This window comes from Mchenga conophoros, linkage group LG14 (genome assembly GCF_057382185.1).
Source record: "Mchenga conophoros isolate Kocher_MC1m ecotype Shallow Benthic linkage group LG14, M_conophoros_male_GT1.1, whole genome shotgun sequence".
Lineage (NCBI taxonomy): Eukaryota > Metazoa > Chordata > Actinopteri > Cichliformes > Cichlidae > Mchenga > Mchenga conophoros.
In genome coordinates, this window is record NC_140539.1 from 32,742,772 (window position 1) to 32,754,579 (window position 11,808).

The window sequence follows — 11,808 nt, forward strand, 5'->3', positions numbered from 1 at the left end:
GAAGTTAACAGCTGAGCTGAAAAGAGGGTAATCAGCTCCCATTGGTTGGGTCAGTCCAAGGTTATGGTCAATAAATCAACTATCAAAAGCCTATTGAGAGGAAATGAAGGAAAGGAAAATCTTTTTGTACTGGGATTCCAGTATTGAACTGCTGTCATAAAGGACACACTATAGATGATTTATATAGCTGCAATACTCACCTATTGTTCTTTCTTACTACCAAAACTCGAGCCTTACTGTGTATAATGTAAGTGCACATGCCTTTTTATGATTCATTTCACTGGGTGTTTGCTCGTCTTTGAGATGAACCTAGAGAAACCCAAACCAAGCAAAGTAATTTTGAAGGATGCACCACCCGAAAAAGAGGCTCGACCATATGGCCTCCCATCAGGGAATAAAAAAATACATAGAGTTCACAATCTCTCATATCGTGACAGCAGATGCATTGTGAGTGGTCTATTTCGCTGACTCACATGTTTGGGCCACCCACGTCTGAGCACGCCAAGCTAAAAATCACACACTGTTTCCACGACAACCATAATTTATACCCTCAAAACAATTTTTTCTTTCATGCAAAAAAAGTGCAATTATAAACTAACTTTCAGGCTGACATATATGGTGCAGTTTTGCTTAGTTTGAGAATGAGCATTGTTCACCTGTTATGCACAGCAGAACAGGTGAGCACCACAATGTTGCTGAACGGTGTAATAAGTTCTATCTTCAGTTAAAAATATTGAAAAGCAATTAATTTTTTCTTAATGATTTTAGAAAATAGTCTCATATGAGGTCAGTATATGTGCAGTATGTGGAATCTGTTGGAAATCAAACTGAACTTTGAAGCCTTGTGCAAAAATTATAGACCATCATCATTTTCACATTGACAGAACTATGATTTTAACATATACTGAGTATGGTTTGTCCTTTTTCTTGATGCCATGTCTTAGATACTCAACCGTCAACAACAGATAACTTAAGCAGGCTGATTGGTGAGCCAAAGCTTGTGTTGTTTTGAAAAAATGTCAGTGAGTAGTAATGACTCTACTGCAAACTAAATCTACCTAGGGGTACAAGAATAACCTTAATCTGAACCAACAAAGCCTTGTATGTCAAAACCTTTGAAAACAGATGTTTGTAATAATTTGGCATTATGCCAAAACAGATGTTGGGCCCCGACAAAGACCAGAACAGCAAAAATCCACATAAATCACACTGCAAGACATACAAAATAGTGCTTCGTGACAGTTTGATCCTCCATTCTTTCATTTTATCTGACTTCCTACTGCGATTTCCTATTTCAAGTCAAACACAGTTTCCTACTTCTTGATCAATCCGGAGAATTTCGTAGGTTGGAGCCAAGATATCATTTAAGAGAAAGTCAAGACCTTTTGGTGTATGAATGGGAGGAAATGGCTGGAGAGTTTACCCACCAAGTCAGTCATTCAATAATAACACCCTTTCTTTGCTTCTGTGCTCTCAGGTTAAATACCAAAGCTTGTTTTCTCTGTACAGACTTGATTTGCTTCCATGATATGAAAGTGACCCCCCCCCCCCTTCCCCCCCACCCCCACTCACTGCCGCCGTTGTGAAAACAGGGCCCGATCTGGCCCCAGCAGCCAGCTTGTTGGGACAGCTGCTCAGATGATCTGGACCCGCTGCAGGTTCCATGATTCATTTTCTGAGTCAACACCATGAACTTGAGCTTCAACCTCAATACAGCAGTGATTCACGCCAGATTTGTAAATTTGAATGATTACTCAGTTTTATGTGTACACCATAGATACTTTGTGCGCATCTAACATTAAAGCCGTGAAAACGTTATTTTTAAAAAAGAGATTCAAAAGAAAAGACAAGTCAAGACTTTCCTTCCTCATTTTTTTAAACCAGACAAAAGGTATACATATTTTGCTTTCTGTTTGCTGTCACGAGCGCATGTGTCATGAGTGCTGGGTATTTATTACTGCTCTTTTCTCGCAAAGAGAAATCTGAATCAATGTTGACCACAATGCTTGTTAATTAAAAAAAGAAAAAATCCCTATAAGCTCGTTTTTTGCCTTATTCTTGGTATTGATGACAGAGAGAAGATCAGCACGTCAGAGAAAGTGTAAGTCTTTATCTTTCAGCTATTTTCCTCTTTTTTTAAAGTCTTTGTCTTTTCTTAGTCTTAGTCAGTAGGAAATTTCCCAGCTTCTTTTTCTTACCTGCTTTGTGTCTCCCTAATATCATTACATTCACAGCTTCACAGTTTACTATCATTTAGAGTCCAGTTTATGGGTCTCTGTTGGGTTTTTTGATTGGTCGATGCTATTCTTAGGACACATTCCTATGAATTTATCCCTACTAATTAAAGTCGTCACTGTCAAATGATGCGTTTGCATTTATGCCAGCTTGTGTGTTTCCTTTCTTAACTAATATTAGAAAGAATGTCTCACTACCAATGAAATGTTTTTATGTGTTCAAATTCTATATAGTGATTTTGTACTTAATAATAAAAGTTTTAAGGACCTTACAACTTCCACAAGGCTATTGAAGTTTTGGATAGAAATGCACTGATTTCACAGTCTGACTGTGCATGTTTTTTCCCCTAAATTTGCTTGGGCTATAATAAGTCATGCCATTCAGACGTCTGATTTCCATCATATTGCTGCAAAAACATAGTTACCGTTTTCCATAAAAAACAGCACATGACTCATCTGCTTGATTGACAGAGATGGAGATTTTTGGAAACTTTATTGGCCGAAATACATTCACAGGCCACTTCATTAGGTACACCTTGCTAGTGCTGGGTCGCATTCCCTTTTGCCTTCAGAACTGCCTTATTTCTTCGTGGCATAGATTAACCAGGTGCTGAAAAGATTGCTCAGAGATTCTGGTGCATGTTGGTATGATAGCATCATTCAGTTGCAGCAGATTAGTCAGCTGCACATCCATGATCTCCCGTTCCACCACATCCCAAAAGTGCTTTATTGGCTTGAGTGACTATGGAGGCCAAATTTTGATGTGCAAGGAACCAGCCTAAGATGATTTGAACTTTGTGGCATGAGCAGCTATCAGAAGATGAATACACTGTGGTCATAAAGGAATGGACATTGTGAGCAACAATAGTCAGGGAGGCTGTGGCATCTAAACCAGGCTCAGCTGGTACTAATGTCCCCACACACCCACATCATCAGACCACCAGCCTTAACCACTGATACGAGGAAGGACTGACCCATGCTTTTAGTTACTGTTGCCATCCTGTCAGGTCAAAGCTGTCTAGACATTCTCATCTGACTTCTGACATAAACAATCGATTTTCAAACTGTGAAATGCCACTTACTGGATATTTTGTCTTTTTCAGACCATTCTCTTTAAACTGTAGAGATGGTTCTTTGGAAAAATCCCAGTAAATAGTCAGACTAGTCTATAAGGCACCAACAAGCATACCATGTTATGGGCTGATTAGATATTTGTGTTAACAGACAGTTGAATAGGTGTACCTAAAAATGATATTACTACTAACATAATACCAATAAAAGTACATTTCACATGTTTCTATTGGGGTCTTTTTTGTTTTGTTCTTTAACACCAGCTCTTTTTGACTCATTCAGAAATTCAAACCATGCATGACTTTGCAGAAATCAGTCTCTGAGAACGTATACTCCTCCCCCCCCCCCCCCCCCCCCCCCCCCCCCCCCCTGTAAAACATCACAAAAGCTCCCAGTTACCCAACACCAAAGATTTCCGTGTGGCCAATCTGGATCTTTCTGGTTCTGTTCCTTACCCTGGACTGAATTACTAGCCTGTCTTTCGGCCAGCACCTCCCTTACCAGTCTAGCGTAGAGAGTGTGTGGGTTGGGATGGATTAATGATGTCAGGCTAGCAGTTTTGTCACAGCCACTCCCAGTCTGCGTATAAAGCCACTAATCACCAATCTACCTTCGCAGACAACTTCGAGTTCATACTAAATATTATTGTTGTGAGTTGTAGGTCTAGTGACTAATACTTTCCATCGACATCTTAGTCATTCAGCCACTACAATGAGAAGGAGTGGCTTTCTGCTGACACACATTCCCACACATTGTTTCATCCAGTCATTTTCAACTGTTGTGTGTGTTCCTCAAATTTCAGATGTGTCGGGATGGGCCTCAGTGACTAATTAATAACAAAAGTAAAGTAAGCTTCAGTTCAAATTAAAAGAGTTAGGTCATTAGAAAATTAATTAGAAACAGAAAACAACATAGTTTTATGACACATTGGCACGTCATCTGGGTTGTGAACACTCATAGTTGTAATGTTTTGTGACCTCTGTGACATATAGCACTCTGTCAGTATAAAGCTGGATCCAAAGCTGAAAACAGAAGTGCCTGGAGCTGGAATGTTGAAAGATGTAACACTGACATACACCAACGGATGCATCTCTTCATGCATTCAAAAGATGCCCTTGATCTCGTTTCAAATTTATAATTTGTTTCCATGGAGGCAGACTTTTGTGTAATTATTTCTAAGTTGTCCTGAGCAATTGGCTAAAGACTAAGACTAAGCTTCAGGTCTTTATAAAGTTTTTCGTTAGACATTGGCTGCTTTTTTATTTACCCATTTTCAGTCCAATCCTTTTATCTGATCATTTTCAGAGGAATGTTTTTTTTGTTTTTTGCGAAACCACTAAACACAGGCTTACAAATCATTCGAGCATGAAAAACAGCACCTAACCTAACACTAGTTCATCCCTAATCAAGGGATGAACTAGTGTTGTGTCTACACATTGCTTAGTATAAAAACTTTTTACAGTTTTTCCACCAACAAGGTAATTTTCCAAGAAATATTAAATGAAAACTTGGAATATCTTGGGATAACATGCAGTATGCGTGTCCTTAAACTGTACAAGTAGAGAACAAATATCACACTACAGGACCAAAACTCAGATAAATGGTATCTGAAACAGTCTGAAAGTAATGGGGAAAAAAATCTACAAATACCTGACACATGACAGTAGAGGTGCATCTGGGCATTCAGTTGATCCACCTCCTTTTCACTAAAGCCTTAGAAAAAGCCGTGTTAGGGAGTGATTAATCCAAAGCTTTGGTTCAAATTTCTGAAATTTATGTTTCAAACTGTCATCAAAAGATAAGAAGAAAGGTGCAATAGTATCGACAGCCATCTATAAACCAGAGTGGTGGATTTTTATGGTTTGGATCTGCATTTCAGCTGGTGGTGTTGGGGATCTTGTCCAATTTGATGGAATTACAAATTCAGAAGTACAGTGATATTTTGATCCGCCATGCAATATCATATGGAAGGCGTCATTAGCAACTACTTCCTTTCCAGCATGACAATGATACCAAACACACTGCCAACGCAGTAAAAGCATACCTGGATCAAAAAACACACAGTGGAGCATTGCCAGTCATCAACTGGCCTCCCCACAGTCCAGACCGCAACATTATTAAAGCAGTGCAGGATCATCTTGACACAGAATTGAAAAAAGAGCGGTCAACATCCAAAGAAGAGCTTTGAATGACCTTCAAGAACCCTGGAGAACTATTCCTGAGGAATACTTAAAGAAATTACAAGAAAGCTTCCCTGAGAGAGTTCAGGCTGCGTTAAAGAACAAATGCGGTCATACCAAATATTGACTGCCAATCTTGTTTTTGTTTTCTGTGATTTATTTTTCATGTGTGATAGCGAATGTTTCAATAACTGCACCTATTTCCCATTTTCCCAGCAAAACATAAAGACTTTTGCATAGTACTGTACATAGAAAAAAAAACAGTTGACTATAGGTGATGTGACAGTCAGTTGAGTGTGGCCCTAATGGCACCTAACAGCTTGGTGTTTTCAGCACACTAAAGTGTGTGAACATGAGCTTTAAAACAGAAATGTCAGCACAGTGTGGCAAGCGATGAGTCATTAGTGCTGACCAACAGCCAAATTAAGACACATTACAGTACACTCTGGTCATTTTATGTTATATGGCAGCAAAAATAATGCACTCCACCTTCAAGCTATTTTGTGTGTTCTTCTGTCAAGGAAAACTACTGCCTAATGCTCTAGTGTTTTCATGTTCTGCTGTGATGCTCTCACCGGTTTAGCTTTCTTATTGAGTGAGCTGTGCGTGCGTGTGTGTGCACACTATGGGGAGTCAGCATGCAGGCTCATTTCACGTGGTTCGAAAGGTGAAGGGCTATTAGGGGAAAGGTGAGCATGGGACTGCTGCTCGGGGTTACTCAGTAACTGGAGCTCTGTTCTTTCCCTCTTAGACCTCTACTGCTGCTTGTGCACAACCACCCCCCCGCCGCAACCACATTACAGCTGTGTCACTGCTCCTTGTGATCCTTTTCTGAAAAATGAAGCAATACTTTATTTCTAAAATTCATTTTCTTCCTGGAAAGCATGAAGGCTAATGCAAAGCTACACTATAAACTGGTGTGCAAGCGTGACTAAAAGTTACAGTGCACAAATCCAACTGTAAATAACAGATTTTGGTTTTAGGCAATCAGGAAAAGAAAAAATTTAGCAATACATTAAGAAGAACCTGAATGAGGAACATCAGGGGCAAAGCCAGGAGAAGCTAAAACATCTTCCTCTTAACAGAAAACGATGGGATTAATGGGAAATTTACTCATCTCTTCGAGAGTTTCATTTCCTTTCCCTTCAGCAGTACTGTAGCATTTATCATTCAGTGAGGCGCTCAGTCCGCTCTAGGCAGACAATTTAGATCACAAGAAATTAAATAATTTGGCAAGTGGTTCTATACATAAGTAACCTTTGAGAATTAAGTGGGTTAATTCTAAAAAACACAAGAATAAAGCAAATGAAAATTCAGCAAATGTGACATACAAGCAACCAGCTGTTGGTGTTGTTTACTAAATGTGTGTGTAACCGATCCGTAATAAGATACAGATGCTTCAAGCTTCCACGCTTCTTGCGTGGAAGCTTGGGTCACCAATGAGGATGTTGCCACTTGTCACTGGATAAAAGCCTCACGGTGCTGCATTACCGCCCAGGCGTCAAAACAGTCGCATGTAACGCAGCTCCAGCCTGTCCTTGCAGCCCTGTTTGTTTACAGTTCCTGAGCGGGAACACATGAATTTAGGTTGATTTGGTCTGTAGCCGTCACCCCAGTGACAAGAACAACCCCTGTTCATATAATCACTACTTTTTTTCCCCTCTTCTGCACACACACACACACACACACACACACACACACACACACACACACACACACGAGCACAGCTTGGCCCAATTCTTTGCCTTAGGATGGGAGTCACGGGACTGTGCTTTGACAAAGCGCACAGCACGGCTGCCTGTGGACCAATGAGAGCAAAGACACTGTTCCCGGTGTGAGTAATGATTGACAGCATGTTGGATTACTCATCGAAACATTAGTCATGCTAAATTTGTTACATGTTCTTGTTCTCTATTCTGTGCGTGTGAATAGGTCTGTCTGTCTCTCAAGTCCACAGAGTTGGTCGTATGTTGGTGGCAAACCTGGTGATCTTGACAAAGTTTGGCAAAAAAGCTTCTGCTGTTCTTCAGCACATCAGTTACTTAATTCATATAAAATTCAGGTATATAAAAATACATTAAATAAATAAATGCATCACCAAAGTTTAAAAAAAGAAGAGCTTAGCTATTGTATCGTGCATAATTTTGCAAAATGTTCTTTGTTCGTGGAGAGGAAAAAAACAGCATGAGTGACTAAAATCCAACAACAACACAGGAAAAATCTGGTCATTAGTGACACAATTTGGAAATCACTGCCCATGCTTATGTTCAGATCAGGAGTCTGTACAAAGTGTTCATGCCGGCTAAAGCAAACATGTTTCTGCTGGGAGGGAAAGCTTACACAATGAAGTATCTCAGCCACACGCAATACTGTACAAGCATTCTGGGGCACCATCAGGGGGTCCAACCTTTTCTAACAGTGCGAGGGCAAAAGCAGCTCCATCATTGGCTAATCTTTGGATGGAGCAAGCCAGTCAGCTCTGCGCTCTCCTCTCATCCCACAACTATCCAAACACTGTGCTGTTAGCGTCTCTGATATGCTTTGTTTATCAGGCCACCTGGACATGCATCTGGTCAGCTAGGGAGCATGCCTGTCAATAGCAATAGCCAGATGGATGCGCATTGATAACCGTGCCTTGTGTGTCAAAATCACAAGTTGCAAACGCAGACTTCTGAGGTAGTTTTGAAGTTCCTGACGCCGTGTTATGTTGAGTGTAGTGAATGAAATGCTGATTAGGGTAATGGGAACAGCAGACAATCAGAAGAGAAAATTAATTACTGTGCACTCGCGTTTCAGGTCAGTACTTCACAGTGTTCCCCTTCCTGTGCTAATAGACAAATTACATAATAGCCTCCAAACAGTGAGTGAGAGAGAAGTTTGACACAAGGTAACCTCTCAAAATTACAAAAGCAAAGTAGAGAAATAATTACGAGTAGCACTAATATGAGGGAGGGCATAGTTAAGCTTCATAATAAGATGGTGATCATACCCTGGGCTTGAAGTAGCGAGGGAACAATGCTCGGAGAGCATGTTACATAATTTATGTCTTCAGTCAAATGAGCTTAATATGAGGTGAGGGGTGAGAGGCTCAATTCAAACCAAGAATTTGGCCGATGGGAGGGAATCCAGAAACAAAGCATTTTCCAAGTACTACTTATGTTAAACTATATTACTGATAATTTAGATTTCTGGATTTTAAAAAAAGGAAAAAAATGCTCCCTTTCTGCCGCCAGTTTGCATTTACTATTTAACAGGTGCACAGGACATGATGCAACTGTGTACAGGTCAGTCTGGGAAAAAAGGTGCCTGAACAGATAATTCATTAACACTGTTGTGTGCTAGCTCGGTAGTGTTGCAAAGTCCATCACTTCATCCCTGATCTCCTAACAGCTTCCAGCTGGGTGCTATGTTGTCTTTTCAAAAAGACAGTAGAAAGTGTCTTGTCTGAGCCATGCCTTTTTTCTCCTCCAAAGTTTAGTATGTTCCAAATTAAAGACTCTATATGAGGTAAAAAAGTATGGACATAATCCGTGTGTAATGGAGGTTAACTGCTGTGACAGCTGACCTAGCATTTTCTGCCTAAAGGTTAGAAAATTGAATGAAAAGCTTATGTATGGAAGTGGTATTGATTTATTATTTAACTGTTGTTGTTGCTGTGTTTTTGGAGGGACTATCTTGCTAATAGGGAGCTCACTACGACAATAAAAAAGAAAACACACATAAAAAAAGAAACTTTGATGTAGTTGCCCCCTCATTAGAAACACAATTCCTCCAAACACGACAACAAAAGCCCCCTCCAAAACATGTAGGAACCTGGCTTCCACTTATATATTATGTAGGTGGTTTTAATTGTTCTGGCTTACTGATTCGTCTGCTTGACTGAACATTGCCTCGGTTTCCAAAAAAATCATCTGGAGCGTTTCTAACACAAGACTTTATTAATCTGTAATATTTGGTTTTATTTTATGTGAAAATTAAAAACATGAATACAGCCACATCCACCGTTGTTTCACCTTGCAAAGATATTAGTCAACATGAAAGTTGAAATCTCATGTTCAAATCTCTTCTGCATGTTTGACAGGATATATGAGAAATTTTATGAGTCTGCTTGTTCTTGCTAATAAGGAAATGGGTGAAAAAATAAAGCCATTAAGAGTTACTTGACATTTAGCTATAGGTGAGGTATGTTCTCATACATCCAGTACTGTATTTTGTTAATAAAGCAAATCATGCTGTGCATTTAGTTTTCTGAAGAAAAAGGCAGGAAGTAAGATTTTGTAAACAGCATTTATCCCCACTTTATCCTGTAATAACTTAATAGTTTTTTTCCTAAATACAGTGCATTAGAACAACATCACGACACCGTGACAACTCTCACTTCCACTATTTACTAAGCCTTGGTTGAGAAAGGTAAGTCAGTTCCTAATAAGGAAGTGACAAAATTTAGAGCACAGATTTGCAGAAGGATTTCCACAGCAGCTTGAATTTCTCATTTTCCTCTCAAAGTTCCTCCTGAGGCAATATACAACTGGTCACCTGATGTCTGTTGTTTGTTGCCAGTCACTGGAGCATGAGGAAGAAAAAACAAAAACTCCATATTGTCCTTTAACCCCGATTCTTTTATGTGTTACGCTTCAGCTGGCAAAAGCTTGGTATCTGCTGCCAGTGATGAGATGAATGCCTTCCACCAGACTTACTGCTCCCTGCCTCTAAGTGCTGACTCATTTATTTCCAGGTGTTTCCACACAACTTTCCATTACATTTTCACTCTCAAATTTCCAGATTTCTCTGTAGATTTTTGGACACAGCATAAAATAAAACTTTCAGGTTTATTATGCAAGTAAATGTGAGTATGTTATTGCCACACGATTGCAGTTCTAGGTAGTGTAGATCATGCAGATCAACCATCTCCCAAACCGGAGAAGGCTGGGAAATTGTAAAAACAGCAAATTTTTTCACCTATGCTTGCACTACCTGATATTCAATGCTTATTATTTAACACATATTTTTACGCCCTTACGAATAACAATAAAAAAAAAAAGTTTTAAAAATCTGGTTGATTTAATAGTGTCTGTTGAGCCTTGTGAATTCACTTTCTGTAAAAACTGCAGTGAGCACGGCCATCTTTCCAACTCCAGCTGTACATGGGCCAGAGCTATTTTACCAACTATGCCACTCTTGCCTTGCTTTCTCCACCACCAAGCTTTCTCACAGACAACATCTCGCCATGAATTGTCCTGCTTACATGGTCTCTTCATTTTTGGGAATTCTGAATTTTACATTTTACAAAACAGAACAGGAGAATGGGTCTGAAAACAAATATTTCTCAATAGTACTTTTATTTCCCATGCTTACCCAGACCTAGAAATCACTAAAACGAAATGTCATCCTTTTCTATCCTGTGTAGGAACCCTGTAGCTCTCACATCTGCTTTCTCATTAATACAGCCTTTGGAAGGGCAAAGCTCTCACATGCTGAACTGTGCAGGCCCACATATATTCACATACAACTTATCTGCAGGTAAGTAAGCGAAGGCAAGCACTCAGTGTATTGCCACACACAAACAGCGATTTGTTATTCAATAACCCTGCATCTCAAACATCAGCGCACTTTCTGCCAAAGACTGCTGTGTAAAAACACTCAAGAACCCAGCTTTCTGTTGAACTGGAACAGAGAACTGGGCTATTTAAAAGGACTTAAAAACGCTGTCCAGATGCTGAACTTTGTGGTATTCCATTTATTCCCAGTACTCAATGTCCTGGCCAATGATATCTGAGTAACATCCGGTGACTGGGGAAATCCTGGGACTCAGTGCTGGCAGTGCTGCCAAGATCAGGCTTGTTGCCATGAACCCTGATGTCAGATAGCAGAAATGAAATGCTCCCTCTCAGACCACAGGCACAATCGATTGTGGAGATTATTTTTGCTGGGCGGAGTCAACGTTTTGGCGATGTGATATTATATGACGTCGCCAGCCGTGAAGTTTACTGTGGCAAGAGACTAAAAATACTACAAAGATCAACTGTGCTGTGCATGCGTTTATAAATAACTAAGACTGAAGTTAACTTAAGGACAACTCTTTTCACTTGCATAAGTCTGGCCAACCGTATTCCTTAATCCTTGGGTTTTATCAACAGAGAAATCCTTTGTTCAAAAAGTTAAATATTCTCTGTGTCAAACCAAAACCCAGTAAGCCTTTTATTTCTACATTATACTGAGAAAGGTATTGGCCACCTACACAACATTTTATGACATCTCATTCTAAACCCACTCGCATTTTTATGGAGTTGGTTCACCTTTAAAGCTACTGCAGCTTGCATGGA